General features: G+C 41.8%; 1 protein-coding gene across 1 annotated transcript in view; it reads right to left on the bottom strand.

Annotated features, from left to right (window-relative positions):
• LOC139435342 (uncharacterized) overlaps nucleotides 1-22,329 on the bottom strand; it is a 37,023-nt gene that overhangs the window by 12,552 nt on the left and 2,142 nt on the right. The window lies entirely within an intron of this gene.

Below are 22,329 nucleotides of genomic sequence, written 5' to 3'. Positions count from 1 at the left end.
ACAAAACAGTTTTAGCTTGCTAACTGAAAGCAATGTCACAGGTCTAATCCAACTAACCATAACAGAACTACATATTAAAGCTATTATTAATTCCCCTGTAGCCTACCTTTATAAAGGTTTACAATTAGCATTAGCAAGTGGCTTATCCACTTTAACTTATCACTAGCATGACTTTACCAATTTATGTAATGAGTTCATTTAGCATTAAATAAATATTAAAACATAATAATGAATGTCCATTAACTCTTGCTTCACGTAAGCACAAAAATGAAATGAAAAACATAAAGGTAACAAAGCAGAGCCTTCCAACACTAGTTTGCTGCTAGCTAGGCTACATGTTAGCATGCTAAAACGAGTTGCTAGTTCTTACAAAAACACCTTTTAGTGCAATTCAAATGCATTGGAATGTCCTGAATTGTACTTGTACTTTCCAGGAAATAATACGTTTGCATACAATAACGTTTTTACCAAATATGTATCAACATTTTACCAACCTCAAAAGTAAACACATAGTTGTTGTTATCTGTCAGCTTCTTAATGCTTCACCAGAACGCATGACCCCAAGCCATGACAAGTGTAGAGAACCACCTACAGGTTAAACGATGTAATGGCATGTAATTATGATTTCAGTAGATTTACTCAGTCTGTAGTGTAATTAATGTTAATTAATGTTTGAAATATGTAAATACATGAAGGTAACAAAACGTGTTTAGCTAATGTATGAATAGCATGCCTCATATTTAGTCTAGACCTGTAGACTAACAGTAATATTATCTCAGTGTAGTTTGCTTGGCTAGCAACGTTAACATCATGGCTCAACTTAAAAACATACAAATATAAAAAATGTCCATAAATGGAAGACATGGTAAGAAATATGAATATGTAACACTAACCATGCTTACCTAATTCGCAAAATATTCCAAAGTAAATCAAATATAACCAGTTACAGCTCAAATAAACTGTGTCAAACCTGTGTCTTACTCTCAGTGTGTGGCTTAATTTGTCTCTGAAACACCCTAATTTCAAGATTTTCTAACCAGGTAAGAACGTAGAAGTGAAATATTCTTAAAACTAGCTTCATCTTACACGATCAGCACTTCTTTCATTGACTTGGTGAAATCAATTCACCATGAATTGAAATGGTGAGATGCAGCGATAAAAAGTGCCCAGTGGGTCTCTGGGCATGGCCATGACTGTTGCTCAAAACAAGAGGACTCGCGTAGAATTGCAATATTAACAAACTTTGGCCAAGACGAGTTGAGCTGAAATACACTCCAAGTTCCCCGTGCATGCTCCAAAGCTGCCATCCCACTCAAATTCTCAAGATCAATGTGCTCAGAGAAGGAGGAGAGCGTAAATACTGGAAACAAGAAGAACAATGGCAGTGAATTGTTTCGTTTTTTTTTGTCGTGGGATCTTATGAATTTGTGTGGAACTGCACCCGTGGGGCTTGAATGGATCACACGCAGAGAGCAAATGTAGCAACAAAATACACCCACATCATTGCAGTTAAACTCAAACCACCACTTGCATGAGAGATTTGGGAGAAAGTGGAAATAATGTTACATATATACAGGGGGAAAGGGTTGTTTTTTTTCGCAACAGACCTTTTCTCTAGTTTCTCAACTTTATACTCTGCAGCTGAATACTCTGCCTGGTTGTACTCTTGGCTGTCTTAGTTGCTGACTCACCTCTGCCTCCAGGCTCTGTCCAGCTGACCAGCTCTGTTGACAAATTGATATCTGATCTGTGCTGCAATTGGCGGGGGCGCAGCCTATTCCAGTGTTTCGGCTGTCCACTGCCAACTCCGAACAGCTGAGGGATTAGCTGCGAGCTCTCTGAGGCAGAACGTGTATTTTTCATTGATGGGGCGAGGCGCACACGCTCCAAATCAGACTAATGGGGGAGAAAAGTCTGAAGTGTGTAGCAGGGGGAAGAGGTAGCAGTGAGTTTCTGGCAGAGGAGGAGTGATAATCTGTGTGTGTGTGCTGAAAAATGTGTATGTAATGTCTGGGTACGTGTGTGTGTGTGTGTGTGTGTGTGTGTGTGTGTGTGTGTGTGTGTGTGTGTGTGTGTGTGTGTGTGTGTGTGTGTGTGTGTGTGTGTGTGTGTGTGTGTGTGTGTGTGTGTGTGTGTGTGCTGAAAAATGTGTATGTAATGTCTGGGTACGTGTGTGTGTGTGTGTGTGTGTGTGTGTGTGTGTGTGTGTGTGTGTGTGTGTGTGTGTGTGTGTGTGTGTGTGTGTGTGTGTGTGTGTGTGTGTGTGTGTGTCATCAACATAGCAAAGGGGGTTCAGCTATTTCTAGGGGAGTACGGATTCCTGGCATTAGTGCTATGTGTGTGTGTAACAATGTTTTCCATGTGTTAAGGTCACTGTCACATACAGTAACACCTAAACATACGCCACACTGCAAAAAACACACTTAGAAAGGATCCTGCCTTATTTATTTGAAACATGTCTTTTTTAATGATGTAATATTGTTGCCGTGTAAGCTCAGAGAGCTGTAGTCTTTTTTTTTTTATCCATATATTTGATGGTACATATTATTTCTGTACAAGCATATAATTAATGGATCTTTTAATTTAGATTAAAGCAAAAAAGTCTCAGTGTTGAAAAATACAATCTCAAAGCCTCATCGTCTTAAAAAAAATAGATTTTTCCACTTTTGTATAAAACAATGCCACTCTCGACAGAAAATATTACTTCTTTACGCCATTGTACGTAACACGTGATCAAATCTAAGTGATTCATGTATGTCCCTGCCTTATAAAGGAAAGACCATCTGTTATAAATTCAACAAAATACTTAAAATGAACTTCAACAGGATTTGTATGTATCCTTGGGTATAATGTTCATTTTTTGAAGTGTACAGTTCAGGGTAGTCTATCCAGGGCATCACCCTCCTACCTATTTCCAGAAATATCAGTAACCTTGTACTTATAGCGCACAAACATACTCTCTCTCTCAGTCCCTCTGGTAACCCCCATAAACATTGCGGTGAAGACGGTCACGGCACACTTTCCGTACACCACGCTGCCCTATTTTCTACCACAATCTTTTCCCATCACCAGGCAATGCCTCCCCACACTGGTCCCATCTGTCAAAATGAAATTTGATAGACTCTTGAGTGGTGTGTCATATCATTTCGGTCCAGCGATTCAGCAGGAACAACCCTAACTCTTTTCCCCCTCAGTCAATGTCTGAAATATACGCCATTGGGAGAGTCTGATTTTGTGGGAGAAATAACATTTTTAAAGAAACCTGAAATGTATCTGTCAGAATCTCCAAAGCACACATGAGTCACTCCTTAAAGAAGTGTTGTGCAAGACAAGATGATACACAAACATCAAGATTACTGCTTCCCTTTCATGGCAGCAATCAATTTGTAAGAGCAGGTGTCCATCTTGTTTAAGTGCTTGTTACTCAGAAATAAACTCATTAAAAATACATTTTTAATGGCTTGCGATTCAAGACAGAAGATATATAAAAACTAGGTAAAAATATAGAAGTTCTGCTCTCCAGACTGTTTGGCTTCAGCTGGATTTCAAGACCTTTCTCAAATCGAGATAAGATTCTGACAGACATCACATGAAGGCTTTTTTCGCCCTGACACAGGAGCAAGCGAGACATCGATCGGCGAGTTCGCGCAAACACGTTTACAAGACCTTGACCGAGGCCTGTGTCCAACACGGGCAATTCCATTACTCACAGTCAGGGTTAAGGGTCATGCAGCGATCAATATGAGGAGGATGGAGCAACAGAGATAGAGAGTTGGATAAAAGGAGGCCACTGCGGCCCCACGAAGAGGGGTGGTGGAGAGAAAAACAAACGTACCTTGACCCTGCGGGAGTGAGGGTTGGTCAGTTGTAGAAATGCCTGGCAGCGTGGGTACATTATTCAGGTTGGTGGGAGCTGAACAAGTACTCATAAGAGGAAATAGGTGAAAGGCAACATGACATAAGCTCTATAGAAGAAACATCCATGTCAAAGCATATTCAAAGTTCATTCAGTGGAACAAATGTATCTTTAATAATCATAACCTGACACAGCTGATTGACAGAACTATAAGACCAGCTGCTAGCACCTAGCATCAATTAGCCATCACCCCACACCTTTCTGTAGACACATTATTCAAACTATGCCCACTTATAAAGCAAATTCACAACAGTCAGAAAGGCAATCAGCTTCTTAATAAATCAAAACTCCTCCACCATAGTCATTTACTGCAGTAATTATCAGCAAAAAACACACCATTGACCTGCTGGCTTCACGGCTCTTCTCCGTGATAAAACAATTCATCAAGCAGCAGCTGATGATTAAAAGTGACTCAGCAGATTGCTTGCACTCCACAAAGAACTTTAATCATATGTTCTTCCCCAATTCAAAGTCAAATCCAGTTGTGAATACTATGTTGGATATACTTTGTTGCTAAGCTTAAACGACAGTGGGTCTTTTCTTAGCTAGTACTACTTTTTGGATATAAGTTATGATGACAGTATAAATGTTTGCTTGACTTTCCACAACAGAAAAGCATGTTCATGGTTAATGATTTCAATATTGAACACAAGACACAATACTAGCAAAACAGGTTATTATAACAAATAAATAGGTTATTTTCTTTTTCTTTCTGTAGCTTTAACAACATTTGTATTCATGTCCCTTGATTTGAATTTGACGTGGTGTGAATGTAAATGACTGGAGTCAATGCACTTGATGAAACGTGGAATGAATAAAGGTTGAAGTTAAAAGAAAATCGAAAAAGTTTCTGTTGAATTATTTTCGCAAGTATCTCCACGCACTCATGTGTGAAAGTACAACTGTTTTGACACCATATCCCACCCCCCGGGCGTCAGAAGCATTTTGCTTGATCATTTTTCTCCGCCCTCTGATGAAACGTCACATCGACTGGTGTGTGCTCTCCCGGAAATAATCGTCGTAGTATATTTACACTTTTGGAGAAAACAATTATCATAAATTACGAATGTTCGGCCCTCGAAGCTACGCTCTGGTACGCTTTGGTCGTGATAAAACAAATACACACTCTGGGCTTTTCTGCGTGTCCTGATGAAGTAGGAACAACAGGCGTTCCCTTTTTTGTGTTTCCGCGGAAGGCTCCTTAGTTTTTTAATGAAGTGCCGGCCGTTCCGAATGAGGACTCAATGAGGCGTAGGATGTGGCCTCTCAGTCCCTCCCCTACCTCTTTTTTTTTGTCTCGTCCTCCCTCTCGTCTCTGTGCATTTGAACCTCTTTTAGAGGATTAGAATACGGGCCATTACCCTCCGTCAGGGCCGTGCTTACAGCCACAATGGATGGGCTGCCTGGGTACCTTTTCTCTCTTTGTGCCCTCAGACAAACACACAACAATAATACAAGCTCATGCAAACAATCAAAGTACTATCCTTCATTTATTTCCTAAATACTTATTTTCGCTCTCGATTTTAACACTTTTCCTCCCTGTGGTCTACAAGTCTGGGGCCCCTGTAGCCCTGACAGCCTTCAGCTCTATTCCCCGGCCCCTGACAGCCTGAATAAAGACGCAGCGAAAACACACAAAAGCACAAATCGCCACTTGCTGTCTTTGGGTAGCACAGCTCACCACATTCCATAAAAAAGTCTATTTTGTCCTTCCTGGAAATAATCTGTATTTTGCTCTGAAATCAAGCAGCATGGGGGAGACCACTTTCGTCTCAGGAGCCTTTTATGTCAGCAGATGCCTCCTGGGAAAATTGTGATTTCCCGTATTGGATTAAACGCACAGTATGCCATTTTCTGCCACTCTTCTTAACAGTTTTGTTACTTTGAGTAATATAAGGAACCATTTGTGTGGTGTGTCCCAATGAAGCAGGTAAGGGAAAGAGTCATAAGCACTCCTTTTATAACCCACCTTTTTTTAGAAGAGCTTTGGAGAACTGCCTTTGGGGGCTTTGTTGATGGGGCACTTAATTCCTCACCTGTTTTTGAGATCTTTGATGAGGGCCCTGGCTGCCACATTTAGCGCCTGCTTTGAGATATCTTATAATCCTCCCAGCAAAACTTCTTGAATTAAGATAACATGCCAGCTTGCCCCCGTGTCACTTTAATGTAATCCACAGTGTGAATAATGTTCTTCTGAAGTCACTTGGTGGACATTAAAGAAGGGGCTTTGGGTATCGCCTTTGCTGTGTCCGACTCTAGTTAAGCCTTCTTTACAAAACAAAACACCCAGATTAAAAAAGCTAACGGCAGGGAGCCAAAGGAAAACTCGTGCATATCTTGGTTTTCTGGGCCGGCCAGGTGATGGACTGGACTTCAAAGTGTCTCAGTGAGAAAACGGGTTATCAGAAGTTCACAGACACCATCTCCCCTCTGTTTCACTTTCCCTCGCAATCCATCTCCCCCACACATCTCTCATTTCCGTCCCATGGGTCTTTTCTTCCTAATCTAGATTCCCACTGTCTTCCACATCACTGGCATGTGCATCAATCACGCTTAAACACATGCCCTTCACCGTGCTCACTGTCAGCTGATGTATAGTGTGTGTAGAGCTGCCTGGGGTTCCCCGACCCCCTCCTAACCCCTCCTCCTTAATCCCTCTAAAATGTCCAAATGGTTATGGAAATATTGTGTCACTCTGCGCATAGGGATAGCAGCGAAAAACCAGCCGAGGATTAGCATATATTTCAATTGGTCTGTTATTTGAAAAACAACCGCGGGTGAACACGAGGGCAACGCTCATGCTTTTCTTGAGAAAGGAGGCTATGATCTCGAGTGCAGAGGTCAACAACTGGTAGACCTGAACTTCAACAGCATAAGTGTAATCACACTTAATCCAAAGTCTTACATTTCTCCTTCACTTCACGGTATGCGTGTTATTTCCCATGAGCTGTCTGGCCTTTAGCATCACTACACATTGTGAAATTTCCACCAAGTCTTACTCCATTTTATTCTCTCTTTCCCAAGCAAACAAGAGTCCAATGAGGGCAGAGATTAGCAGGCGAGGAGTGGATGAATTCATGTATTCCCAATGCCTCCCTTGAGTTTAAGTAACTCAGCTAAAACCCGCTCCTTTTTGTCACTCCGTTGAATAGCGTGGAAGCAAATGGTGAAACTCTATCGATCTTTTCAAAGGCAATTCAGGGAAACCTTTTCAGTTTTGGAGTTAAGAATCACAGCACAGCAGTGAGCTTGAAAAACGGTAAAATGATATAATAAATGCTGACATTTTATGTAAATGCCACTGCAGCTTGGCAGACCATACATGTCTGGTTTCACGGTCAACGACAGCTTAATATCACTTTGTGTGAGGCACATGCTAAATCAGCTAACACTAGTCCCATTTTAACGCCAGAATAAGGAAAATACCGTAAAATACTCAGAAGAAACTGACCAGGAAATTGAATAAGGTGTTTGACAAGATTGAAAGCTTGAGAACAGCTGCTAATTGGACATTGTGGTTCATGTTTCTGAGTCAAAAACCAATGAGTACAGCGTATGCACGTTATGGACTTGCCAACATTGGAAAATAGGCATCCTACACGGCAGACATATTTGTTTTTGCACCAACTTTTTGTCAATATTGTCGTGCCTTCCTACGTTAGTGTGATACGGAGCACTTTAGAAACGAGGAAATGATGAGAAAACCCATAATGAGAAAGAAAGAAAGGAAGAATAATAGTAGAAGGTTCAGTGAAATGCAGGGTTTCTGGCTGAATGAGACAACAAAAAGTGAGCGATAGTTCGTAGCTGACCTTCACCTTTCCAACAACAGACCCAATTGTCCGTATGCTAATGAAGCTCTTCTTAGCCGCAGCAGGAATCTGATGAGGAAGCTGCTTCAATGTAAATTATTAAAATGAAGGAAAGCGTTTAGCCATTCATTACATCCAATTCTGTCACCATGAAATAATCAATGCAGGCAAAAGCAGGTGTCTGCTATCGCACAGCAGGTGTTAATTACCAAATGGCAGGTGTTTGTTTCCCGGTGACGGCCAATGAGCAGCGTCGGTGGCACGCTGCCATGCTGGAAGGAGGTTTCCGGGACATAATGAAGATGTGGGTTTATTGGAATTGGATGGATGAATGGATGGATGAATGCACACATTAACCTTTGTTCAACCAGCTTATTCGGAACTGATAAATGGCAATAAAACAGCACAAGGAAGGTTTTACATAAACAAGTTGAAAGAGGTTTATAAGGACAAGCAAACTTTTTACACGAGTGCTCCGGCATCAAAGCAGCAAACATCAGGTAAACATCCTCTAATGAAGCAAATATATTTCCCCTAATTGAGCAGACCTTGACATACTTCATTAATAGCATAGGACTGAACCGTGACAAACTGGATTTTACAGCTCCAATTCATTTGCAGGCAGCTTGAGTGTATAAACAATTCTGCGTAATGCATTGGTGACCTTAAGGACGAATAATAAGAACAAAAACGCTAAATTCTGCCAATGTTTACAACAGCACAACTAATCATAAAGGGGCAACATAATGGCCTTGGGGATTAAAATAAAAACATCTACAAATTGTAATGTATGATTCAATTGGTTGAATTATTGGGTATAATCCAGTCCGAAAGGTCACTGAGAGGTGACATGGAGCAAAAGGTAATTGATATCAAAATAGCTAAAATAGATTCAGCAGCCATCGTCTGCTGAATCTATTTTAGCTACAATAAAGTTTAAAAAAAGACCATGGCATATGTTAAACTTGACCAACCCAACAAAACCTAACTTCATTTTAAGATTTCCCTTAAATATCTCAAGAGATTCTGGATGAATTAGAAGGGAATTTGGTGCAAATACTAGCATTGCAGTAGACTCTTAGACACGCAGCAAAGTAAACAGATTTGAAGCCAAACCATCAAGCTGTATGACCCCATATAACTTAATATAGCCTGATGCGTATGGATGCCTGTGGTATAAAGGAAGAACGATGACCGCCCCATGGGATATGCACTCCAACACGACAGCCTGCCATTCCTGCCCGCCCATATGTTGCTGTGCTTACTCCCCCCTGTTCCATCTATCTAATAATGGGAAGAAGATGAGAGAAAATGCCTCAGTGTCAATGGCCCAGCCACTGAGATTCCATTATTACAGCCATAAATCCTTCTCATGCACCCATCTCTGCACCCCCCTCCCCCCTCCCTTTCCTCTTTCTCTCCCCATGCTCAGATGACAAAACTTGAAACACACACCCAGGTGAAAGTGTTAAATGTAACGTCTTTGCAAAAAAGAACCGTCTATCACCACGTCAGCGACAAACTCCACCACTCCCATGAGGCATATCTAAGTGCTGTCATTAAAGAGTGTGAGACGATATGTGCCATGTGTGTGTGGGGGGATGGTACCCGGGTTGGAGGGTGTTTTTGCAATTTTCACAGTTTATCTCTATTTAGTTTTTTCCAAAAGAGCGCCTATATTTACATTTTAATAGTGTACGTGTGCATGTGGATGCGCTTAAGTGTCGACAATGAAGCCCGTAACGAAGACCCATTATTCCATTCATCTCTTGAGGGAGGAGATACACCCTTCAGCAGCCCCAGATTTACAAGCGTGCTCCGTCACCAGCGGATGTGGTGCTCGATAGTTAATGTCTGACCTAATGGCACACACACACAGGCTTGCGGTGATAAAGAGGGGGCCCTCTGTGAACCCGATTAAACAATGGGTGAAATATCTGGAGCATGAAAAAGGAACCTGTCTCCCTGTCACAATCCAGCTGGAATGAAAGGGGGGAGTGGAGAGGGTGAAGAAAGAGAGGATGGCACCTCACTCTCACTGCCGACTGTTTTTTGTTGACTGGCATTAAGTTCGATAGTGTGATTAATTAGGTGAGAAGGGAAGAGTGCGATACGGCTCACAGCAGTGATGTGAAGGCTTCACAGATAGCAAACAAGAAGCGATAGGCAGTCACATCACAGTTTATCTGTTCATGACGACGACTGTGAGTTTCTCATATGGGGGTGGGAGTAAGCGCAGCACCTGCTAACCTGTCTGCTCTTGGAAAAGCAGAACAAAAGTGAGACATTGCAAAGTCCACGCAACAAATCCCGGGTCAAGTCCAAGTCATGTGACTGGAGTCCAAATATCTGAAGCCAACCTCCTGGTTACTTTTGTATTTTTATTGCAAATGTCTGAACATCCGTGATTTATAAACTGTCTCGGAATAAACTCATACTATTGGATTACCTAGAGGAGTAGCACTAAGCATGGCTGTCAAGTGTTTGAGCTAGCCTACAATGCTAACATTGATAAAGTCTGCAATCACATTTCACTAGTACAAATACAAAAGTATCAGCATCAAACATGCTTAAAACTGCTAATTTTATATTTTTGGATATATTTTTAGATTAGAATTGATGATGCATTAATGTGTTCATCACTTCTATGTTGTAACTTGCAACAAGGCGGAGCCTATTATTTTACTATAGGCATATATACTGCTGTGTAGCTTGTGAATTTCACCAAGGGATGAATAAAGTAGATTTAATTTGTACCTTTAATAATACTTACATGATGTTGATCATATTTGCATTATGAATCTGATTCCCTGAAAGTGACTATCCAATATATTGATAGCAAAAAGTACTATATGTCCCTATGAAATGTATTGGAGAAAGTAGGAGGAAATGGACGTACTCAAAGTATGTTAGTCTTAGAGTAAACTGTCCAATACAGCCTGTACTAGAACCACTGAAGCAGAGCTGCTCAGAGGCAAGAGGCAGGAAAAGGTGTGCTTGTACTGGAGGAGCTCCCAGGTGAATCTGTAACTGCATGAACATGAGGCAAACTGATGCTGAGAACAAGTATGCATGCTCATCCATCTAGAAATAATACAAAAGCAGAAACACGGTAGTTCTGTCAGATGTAAAAATAGGCTGTACAGAAGCGACTGCCTTCATAGAAGCAATCTGGGCCCTGAGGAACACACAAATCAAGTCTCTCTCAAGGAAACGAATACAGACTTGTTTGCTTCATTTCAACCTTTTAAATGAAACTTGTGAAAAACAACACATTCGAGGCGTTGTTTCTCGATGGGGATCTGCCGCTTGAGAGGATCCCGCTTTGGAGAGAGGCAGCGGAAAATGAAAGTGATGGTAATTTCCCAAAACGAGCGTCAGCTTCGGAGTGACGACAATGAAAAGCGAACGTTCTTTCACCTCGCGTTCTCCGTGTGCAGCTCATCCTGCCGCCTCCGAACTCCTTCCTCTTTCTTTCGGTTGCAGCGGATGGTCTCTAATTAATCCATAGCCGTTCAGTGGGGAGCTGTTTGCTTGTTTACTCTTATTGAAATTAGCAAGGCCTGCCTCCCCAGAGACACGGCGTCAGAAGCACAATTAGCTGGCACTGGACTAATTAGGACACGGTGCTAATGACACCTCCACGACTGCATGCGGGGCGAGAAGAAGAGGAAACTAAGTGAGAAAATCGAGGGGGGGGGGGGGCGGAAATGAGAGAAATACATGAGGCACAGACACTGCACAGAAGAGGCTGAATGGACACAATAAGATCACAGTTACACAGTAGGCTGAGCAGTGTCTTTTCAACCATCCGGCACACACACACACACACACACACACACACACACACACACACACACACACACACACACACACACACACACACACACACACACACACACACACACACACACACACACACACACACACACACACACACACACACACACACACACACACACACCACACACACACACACACACACACACACACACACACACACACACACACACACACACACACACACACACACACACACACACACACACACACACCTAGAAACACCAGCGGCGGTTTTGATAGCCTCCCACCATCTACACAAGCTGCCATTACACTAATTATCACCCCTGTCAATCACATGCTCCGCCCCCCCAAGGGGAGGTATGGTCGGCCAATTAGCAGAGGGGCTAACCGGGCTAACACAGGAGAGAGAGCTAACCCAGGAGAGAGACGGATCCAAAGTCTTTTTTTTCCTGACAATAAAAGAAGCAAACATGTATTTTCTCACTAATTCACACTGAGGTGAAAATGAAGCGAGGGGAGCCAGGCGGCACGTATTACTTTGCAGGAGTGAAAGGTCACATGGTAACGGTACACGCGCTTTACAAAGTCAACGCAGCTTTGATGTGGTGTACAATACGGAGGCGGCAGCCCACAAGATTGGGGTTAACCTCGTTATAAAAAGAAGACACTACGGGCTCAGTAGAGAGAAATGACACGGATGACACCAGCGCCTCCAGCTAGGGTTAACACAAAGGGCAAACTGTGGCCGTTTTAACCACGCTGACATGATCCCTTCCTCTCATGAAAAGACCCGAGAGATGGGAATAACACACTGACGTGGAACAGCTTCATCCATTGCCTCTATAACGATATATCAAGGTAGGGAAACGCAAAGGATTGATGACAAATGCAGCCATTTTCAACTTCTTAGGATGATAAAAGGGGCTCATCAAGTCCCGTCGAATTTCATTTGGGAAGAAACCACTTCTTTTACTTCTTCTTGGCGTCTATCCGAACAGTGTTTCATTTACAACTCGGGGGAACAGCAGTTGCAGACTACAAAGGTGTAAGTCTTCAGAGGAACAGAACACTCACGGTGTGAAATATAAAAAAAGGGATAAAAGAGGAAATTCAAGGTCAAGAGGAGCTGTGTAAATCTTCCCCTCAGTTCATGGGAGCGAAGAGAACTCGATGCAGTGATGAGAGCGGGAATAAAACTCGTTCTCAGGACCTTCCAGGACTTGATGCGAGTCGTGATTTTCAAAAGGAGCTATTTCGTAAAAAAGGAGACAAACTCTAGGGGTAACGAACAAATAGGAGGAAATGACCACAGTACCTGATGTGGTGAAATTGAAGGGAACAGTAACAAATCAAAGTACCGTAAGCAAACAAGACTGTTCAAGAACTGCACCACAATCCCACAGCTGAACAAACTCGGCACAGTTTCTGAGGCTGTTTTTTGTTTCCCTTATCATTTAAGACTTGAAATAAAGGCAAAGAATTGAGGTTTTTTGAGTATGACATTGTTAAATGCTGTATTCCCCGTGGTGCTTTCAAAGCAGGTCAGAACTAAAAACACTATTACACGCTAAAAGGAACTTCTGAGGAATGAAAAAACCTGTCAAAATGCGCACCTCTCTCAAGGTGCTTGATTTAAATGATGCAATGAACGAGAAACGGATATTCAGCGGTACTTAGAGAACAAGGAATGCACTCGCAGCACTAGAAAGGTTCGAATAAAAGGCTCCACCAAATGGCAAATGTGGCTTTACAAAATGGCAACGAAACGTTTTAAAAGGCAGGTCCTTGAACATGCAGAAACAAAGATCTTAGCCTTCTAACATTGAAACTGAAAACACGGAGTGCTGCTTAAACCATTTAGCACCCAGATGGCATGCTTCTTAAGAACCCTGGACTTCTTTAGAGAGTCGTCTTTCCGTCTTCCGTCCCTCCTCTGGATACTACAGGAGGAAATTAGCTGGACGTGGACCAATGTTGGCCCGACGCGAGCTTGGCTCAGGCCGGAGTCGCAGTGCGAACGGGTACAACAGTGGCAGCCAAGCGGCAGATGGAGTCAGGCGTGAACGACTCATTGCAAAATAGCAAAGAAGGGTTGGGAGTGGTGGAGGAAAAGGCCGTATGGGACGCAGAGGAGGACGAAGAGTTCACGAGGACGGTGTCCAGGTCAACAACTGCTAACGGGAGGTCAAGTCATTATTAAACTCCCACATGCTAAAATGACAACGTTTTTGATATAAGAGGTGTGGCTGTTTGCTAAATGTTTGTATGTGCTCGAGTGTGTGTGTCAGTGCGTCCCAGGTGGTTTCCCAGCAGCCAGGTCTGTTCCCGTGTGAGGCTGATGAATGAGGCCTGGGAGCAGCCTGGACAGTCCCATTTAACACAGCATGGAGCTACAAACTGCCACTGTAGCAGACAGCAGCAGCATGGGAATACACACTCCTTGCACACACTCAGAGGAGAGCAGGGCTGCACAGTTCAGGACAGAACAACCACCGCAGTGGCTGATTCTGTAAATGCTTAAAAATGAGTTAGGCACGAGAAATTCCACTATTTTGTGTCCGTCTCTTAGTTAACAAAAGCTATGAGTGGGATCAATTTAAAGACCCACTTATCCATTTTTTATTTTAGGGCTAAAAGATAATACTTTAAACTAGGGTTAGGACAAGTTATTTCTAATTGAAGGCAACACAAGTACCCATTAAAGAGGCCCTTTTATGGTTGTGCGTGTTTCCCTTTCCTGAACTGTGTGCTATAGGTTTGTGTGCATGTCAATGGTCTGGCCTTTAAGGCATAAAGACATAAAGACATTCTTATTTGACGTAAATTGTGACAAAGATATGCACCCTATTTTTCTAATTGTTAAGTTTGACTTATTTTGGTTTAGTTAACTATTTCCCTAACCTTTACGTTAATAAAAACGGTTATATGAGGGCTGGGTCTCCAAGGCACGGACTATAAAACAAACATATAATGTTCACAGAAATAGAGGAGGTATGGGAGTTAGTCAGAGACACACTTCATTGATAAAAAGGTGTCAGAGAAGGCACCATAAGTGACTTGGAAAGAGAAACAGAAATAGACCACTTTAAGCCAGAGGCTAAAAAAGGAAACAATAATATAAAAAACTAAGTAGGAAATCTCATTTTACATGGCATGACATTTAGACTATGCAATTCATTTCGCTGTAATAAACACAGAACGAGAGATGGAAAACATGGGTGCTGCCTGTGCTTTATTTAATTAGGAGCCAAACATGTGGTATTTAAATGGTAAATTAGCAGTGCCGTGAATTGGCCGTGTTTCTCCAAGCTGTGGCAGAGAGCAGCTCCGGGGATGTACACACATGTAACACACACACACACACACACACACACACACACACACACACACACAACTACATACCTCACTGAGCAAATCCATAACAGCACACACTTAATTATACTCTTAATTAAGCCTGGAACTCAAAAGGCCAGCGACACGCACTTTGCGGACAGCCGCACGGCAAGTAAAGAGCGTGTATGTGTGCAAATGAATGACATGCTTCTGATTAGCTGGTGTGTGTGTGTGTGTGTGTGTGTGTGTGTGTGTGTGTGTGTGTGTGTGTGTGTGTGTGTGTGTGTGTGTGTGTGTGTGTGTGTGTGTGTGTGTGTGTGTGTGTGTGTGTGTGTGTGTGTGTGTGTGTGTGTGTGTGTGTGTGTGTGTGTGTGTGTGTGTGTGTGTGTGTGTGTGTGTGTGTGTGTGTGTGTGTGTGTGTGTGTGTGTGTGTGTGTTAGAGCAAATAAATGCCCATGTTCCATTTGCGTCTTCGAGAAAATTAATTCCTCAACAGCCGGTATATGAATGTCATTTCTCATCTCCTGGTGTGTGTGTGTGTGTGTGTGTGTGTGTGTGTGTGTGTGTGTGTGTGTGTGTGTATACATGAATCCTTTGCGTGCTTGTGAATGTTTAGAGTCAATTGAAAGTGCCAGTTCTTCCAGACTACATCAGCAATGCCTTTAACTCCACTCCAATACGATTTTTCAAACAATCCAATTCTGTAGAGGTCTATGAAAAAATGTGCCTACTATTTTCCTAAAGATTTCTTCTAGCGTGATGTTCATTTTGTTATTTATGGTTCCATTTATAGTCAAATAAGACAACAAATCTGGGTATAATTAGGGCAGTGGTTTCTTCTTCAAGTGCAGTTACACCATTTGAATTCCCTAAAAATGCCTGTTTTAGCTTTAAAACTGTAGTCAAGAATCCAATGGGTTATATCACAGTGACTGGAACCTTCTTCTATCCAGTCGACAGTTCTCTCTTAACCCTAGCGTTATCCAACCAGGCAGAAGTCTAACTTAGGTGTTGTAGTTCTTGGAAAAACTACAATGAACTTCGTTTGATAAAGTCATTATGCTAAACTGCCATGTTCCCAGTGTTAAACAGGAAGTTGCTGGATGTTGATGTGTATGTCAGGTATGTATTGCACTCCTTGGAGGTGCAGGTCATAGTGTTGTCCATCTGCCTGTCGGTCTGCATCGTCCTCACTGAGCATGTTTTGTGATGCAAATGAGGCCTGCTGCCTCCACGCTACAACCCCACTTTTTAATTGAACCTTTTGATCTGTGGCTAATTCCACTAATTAGCAGCACTATTTTCCCAACAGAATGTTTGCTGCTGTACAAGTGTGTGTGTGTGTGTGTGTGTGTGTGTGTGTGTGTGTGTGTGTGTGTGTGTGTGTGTGTGTGTGTGTGTGTGTGTGTGTGTGTGTGTGTGTGTGTGTGTGTGTGTGTGTGTGTGTGTGTGTGTGTGTGTGTGTGTGTGTGTGTGTGTGTGTGTGTGTGTGTGTGTGTGTGTGTGTGTGTGTGTGTCAGCTATCCTTTCGCTAACTACCCACCGAGCCCATTGCCGGCTGGCATTTAAAAGGGCTTTCGAAATCTTCATCCGCAGAACAGACAGGTGCGCTGTTAGAGGTAATAACGTCGGACTAAAATAAAAACACAGATGCTCGTTATACAGGCACACACAGGCAAATGAGCAGTAAGTGTTTTATGCGCCTGTATAGCTTTTTATCGGTGTTCTACTCTCATGGAAGCAACTGGACGGGACTTTCTGTGATATGAATTCAGCCGTGTTACTGAATACAGTTTATACACTCTGTTAATGCGATGATTAGTTTTAATTTGTTCCTCTATGTAGGAAATTATGTTTCTGTGATATATGCGCCCACACAAGCTCATTGTTTAAATAAAAGGGCGCACAGTTCTCTTTTAGCAGACGAGATAATCCAGTATAATGTTTTAGCTTTTAAGTGTTCCTAAAGTTCTTCTTCTTGGAAAAGTTTGAAGCTAGCTAATTTACAGCAGACGACAGCCGTTGAGAATGGATTGGAACGTTTAAAAAGGAAATACGTTGATTTAATTGATCAATGGAAGATCAGTTGGCTGCAAACATCTCGGGAGTCAGTTCTAACTTCTCAAATGCAAAGAAGAATTGCATTTATTTCAGTTTTATAGAAATAAATTGAATATGTTGTTTGTTGTATTGCTCCGACTCTGGGTCACCATGGCAATCCAATAGAACTGCTCTGAATTGTCAAGAGTATCCTCTTAAGGGTGTTCTGCTCCTTTCCCTTTGTTTAACACCTGCCTCTTAACACGACACAAAATGAAGAAGGGCCTCTTGTGCTTCAACACTTTCTATGTTGCCAGATGCTTCAAAGAAATAAAGTTTCTTCTCATTCGTACACTCCAGTGAAAGTTGAAGGAGAAGAATATATCTTAGCAATGAAAAATGTACACTGCTTTCATTGTTAAAGTACTGTGAGCGTGTCAAAAATAATTTATAACTTTTTGAACAAGAAAGAAAAGAAAGTTTCAAATGGGAGTTATCGACTTTGGGTGTGTGTGTGTGTGTGTGTGTGTGTGTGTGTGTGTGTGTGTGTGCTTCCACACAATCCTCCCGCTTTATCCTCCACAGTAGCAGATTCTCAGCAAGCCTCCAAAGCTGTCTTGATAACTAGGGACCCCCCACCGCCCCTAGATAGCCCTCTGATCACACTGGGTCCTTGCATCACCCTCTCTAGCGTCATTAGCGCTTCCTCTCCTCTTTCATTCACCAGATGTACGTTGAGGACATTTCTCCAGATAAAAACTCCTTTGTTTGGAGGAATATAAATCAGCAAGGTCGAAAACAAAAAAATGGCGACTCTCAGGGGTGATAAAAGGACTTCATTAAGTCCAAATGTTAAATGTGACACATGTAACACCCTCATAATTGTTCCGCAGAAGACTTATTTTCCCATTGTATCGTGTGTGTGTATGTGGTCTCCTGTGGCATGAATAAAGGAGATGCGGAACTTGTTCGCGAGGGGGTAGAAGGAGCGTGAATGTGGTTTCTCTTATGTTTGATGTCACACAACAAAGAGCGCTCCGCCTAGAAGCGCCTGGCTGCGAAACAGCAACACAGCACAGTTACAAACTTAGAATGCCGTGTCAGCTTCCGGCATCGCTGACTTTCCCTCCACCTCTCTTCCCGCTCCCATGCCAGTCAACACCAGGGAGAGAAAATGAGACGGTGGGATGCGGGAGATCAAATCCGTCAGGAGGAAGGAGGAAGGAAGAGTGACAGCTCACGGTTGGTCCATCCCAACTGCCAAAACATGACAATAAACACAAAGCTTGCCACCAAAAACGACAATTGATTAATCATTACACGTCATTTAGCTGATGCTTTCATCTAATGGACAACACATGCCTACGGAAACCATTTTTCTTGCCCTAGAACAATCAATGAGGAATCGAACCGCTGACCCTCTGATTGATGCCCAGTTGCGCCATTTTACCCGTGGCTCTAGAGAAACCACTTGAATGTATCCTAATCCAAATGTCCTTTTTGATTTAACAATAACCCAACTGTGACCAACAATCAGCGCACAATCAGCTATGTATCCACACAATGTGAATAATCATGGCCTTATCATTTACATAATTAAGATTGCAAGCATTTATATTGATTATTATATCAAACCTTTTTCCCCACTTACACATTTCTATAAAAGCCCAAACAGGCATACAATGTAGGGTTGAGCATTTTATCTGGCAAGCATTTGGCATTTTAATAAATATCATACATCAGCCAGTCAGTGTCCTCTACCACGGATATGATGGATGGTCTTCCATAACCACAGAGGCATTAAAAAGACGTCTGTAAAACCTGCAATGCGGTTTATTTTCATTGGCATTCCATTTCAGTTTAACCGTCGTGATTTTTGTTCATTTCAGTCTTTATGAAAGGCAGGTATTAGAGGTCACCTTGAGTGCAAAGCTTTAAAACAGTAATGCATTAGTGCAGGTTGAAAGGACTGAATTAAAGAAGGAGTGGTTGATGGAAAGGCTTTTGTACCCACTGTCATTGTAGATCATCATATCAGCATCTATGGTACTGTCTAAAAATAGCGCTATGCAAACCGTTTGGGACTATAGAAGGCGTCATATGGATGAGTATGGGAACGGAGACACAAAACAAGCGAATGGGGGCAACACTGAGGTCAATACTGTAGGTTAAACATTTTGACTAATGGATATCACAACTTCCACAGTAAATAGCTTACATTACGGTCATTACTTTTTGTAAAGCCAAGACATATTAGAGTCAAACATTTGTACTGAGGGAATCTGGTATATCTTTTTATTACCATCCTAGTATGAAATGGAAAATATTGTAGACAGCAAGTTTTTTTATATACAAAAATCAGGCTATGAATGATATATGAAGCAACCCCTTGGTAAAAACCTTCAGGATTTAGAGAGGAAAAGATTTCTGGTTCAGAGTACGAGAAAGAAACTCATTTTAAAAGTTAACTTCGGCAACACTAATAAAGTTTCCTTTGATAACAGCAAGAATCAGACGGTAAACAAGTATGCAAAAGTGCAATAGTTAGTGTGCTGTAACTTTTGTTGTGTTTCTATTGGCTGGCCGTTCAATTTGAACTCCCAAGGTTTGAAATCAGAAATGCATTCTTGAATTTCTTTCATAGACTTCTACAAAAGTGAATATGCATATATTCATCTTACGTTTGTACTTCTCTACCAAAACGTGCCCTTGTATCCACAGCATGAAGTCCCCTAAGAGGATTAAAAGTCAATATAAGCATTTCCATGAACAGAAAAGTCAACTATTACTTTAAATCAGTGGAGATTAGAGTAGCTCAAGATAATTAATAACAAAAGCTTAGGAGAGCTTAAAGTCTATCACAGCAGTCAGTTGTTAGAGGAGACTTAGGGAAAAGCTCTAATCGCGTGCTTTTGAGGCAAAACACAGGTCACCGCTCATTTCCATCCACTGCATCGCCAGACTTTGTTTATGGAAGAGGGTGCTCCAATCACCTGCACCATGCGCTCTGCACCAGCTGTGCCTTAGGTGAGCCCTCCAAACACACACACACACACACACAAACAAACAGAAGCCTTTCTAGCGCACGTACACACCTGCAGATGCATTCACAAACGCCTGAGGTATTTGCACACATGCTAATAAGCAGCTGATGCCATCGGCCTTGAGACGCAGCGTTGTAACTAATGAGAGAATTGGATGGGCAGATGGTGAGAGGAGAAAAAGAAAAAGGCAAATCGCCACACTTCCTCCTCTTTCTATATGGGAAGCCTACAGGGCTGCAACTGTTTCCCTTTGTGTGCTCGCCTTTCTCTTGTACGACACATTGCCCGCTCTCATGTTGTAGAGATTTCCTCTTTTGTTATCTCGACGCTCACTTTGTGTGTTCGCACGCTTACTGTACCTCCGTGTCACATGCCCTGGAGGTAGACGCCACGTCCCGGGAAGGAAATGAAACCTCGCCGTATGCAGGGAAATGAAATATGACTGTGAATCTAATATGTTCCCATGTACGACAAACTGCATATCTGTCCACTTCCCCCGTTTCATGACAGTGTAATTTCTCCGATGCATGCAGGCACCATAACAACTCTCACTCTTCACTTTAAAAGAAATGTTTCTGCACCTCCTCTTCCTCGCTAGCTCTGCCATGACATGTAATACGAGTGAAATGGACAAACTGTTGCCGCTATAGGAATCTTAATGGTCAGTAAAACATCTAAAGTGAGGGAAATGTTATTAAGTGTAAATTGGTATGATGAAAATGGGCTGAAAATAAAAGATGTATTTCTCAGATCTTGCTGCACATCCACAAAAGAAAGACAACACACACCTCTCTCTGCTTCACAAACATTCATTGATAGTCTTTACCTAATTGGATTTTCGGTGTTTCCTGGACTGGAAAACCTCTAAAAGCCGTCTATGATCCGGCAGAGAAAGCTATGATCGACCACAAGAATGAGTTTTGTGAGGGAACCTGTTTGTATGCCCTGCTGCCTCGTGGTTGAAACATGATTGCGAGGGAGTGAATGCCTTTTGAGGATTCCATTTTGAAGGGGAACAGGCGGGCTCGCAGAGGGCAGCAGCGTGACCATATGAAGCGCTGCCGGGAACACGGTGTGTTTCGACTCTATCTGCGTCCGTATTTATCCCAGGCTTTTCTAAATGTCTCTCTGTCCGTCTTTCATACTCTGCCTCTTCACTCAGGATTTCCCCACAGCTCTTATCTGCAGGAAAACACATGAATGCATGCAGCCACTGTGGAATTGAATGGACTTGGAATGAACCTGGGAGATACATTGCGACATTTCAAGAATCAATTTGGTTTTATTTGAATGGAAGTTGCCTTGTCCATCACATTCTTGCCTTTTCCATCTTCAATAGCAAACATTATTCAGATTGTATAGAAGTTTATGAGATGGAAGTTGCCTTAATGACAATTTGAAATGATTATTTCTCTCTCTCCATTTCATCCATCACATGCTATGTCTTTATTTGTTTTAAGTCATACTGTAAGAAAAATAATTCAGATTGTATAGAAGTCTATAAGAAAATGTATAGAAGTCTATAAGAAAATGTATAGAAGTCTATAAGAAAATGTATAGAAGTCTATGAGAAAATGTATAGAAGTCTATAAGAAAATGTATAGAAGTCTATGAGAAAATGTATAGAAGTCTATGAGAAAATGTATAGAAGTCTATAAGAAAATGTATAGAAGTCTATAAGAAAATGTATAGAAGTCTATAAGAAAATGTATAGAAGTCTATGAGAAAATGTATAGAAGTCTATGAGAAAATGTATAGAAGTCTATGAGAAAATGTATAGAAATCTATAAGAAAATGATTTTGTACCTCCGACAGTACCTACAAATTGTTTCTTATAAATGCAAGGCCTCAACCACAAGTTATTGTGTACTTTCCGTTGTTCTTAGCTCCACTAACCAATGGGTAGTCACGGTAACTATGATGTTCATTGTTATGTTATCATACATCACATTATCCTATTATGCTAAACAAGATGTTTTTCTTAACCCCAAACAAAATCGTTTTTGTGCCAACAATAAAGCCCTTTACTTGTTGAAATAATGATCGTGACCACTGTGGTTGTAATCTGAAACAAGACCTTTGAACTCATTCATGGAACCATGGAAAATGGAAAGGGGTTAAGTTATTCATTCATTAGTTGTAATGGGTGTGCACGATATTTCAGGGAACATAAGAATTATGCTGACACTCAATGGACGTTTTGTTTTGGCAGTGAATAGATTGTAGATATGTGCATAATATAGTTGGCGATACAAGCCAAAATAGCAAAGGCAAAGCAAATTAGTTTTATATGATGGTTGAAAAACAAACAAACCCACATACAGTAGTACTTGTCTTCAGGTTGCCCTATTAGCATTATCCATGGAGACAACACAGAGCA

Source organism: Pseudochaenichthys georgianus, chromosome 2 (assembly GCF_902827115.2).
Source record: "Pseudochaenichthys georgianus chromosome 2, fPseGeo1.2, whole genome shotgun sequence".
NCBI classification, from domain to species: domain Eukaryota; kingdom Metazoa; phylum Chordata; class Actinopteri; order Perciformes; family Channichthyidae; genus Pseudochaenichthys; species Pseudochaenichthys georgianus.
Note: the sequence above shows the minus strand (reverse complement) of the source record. Positions and strands in the feature narration are given on the sequence as shown.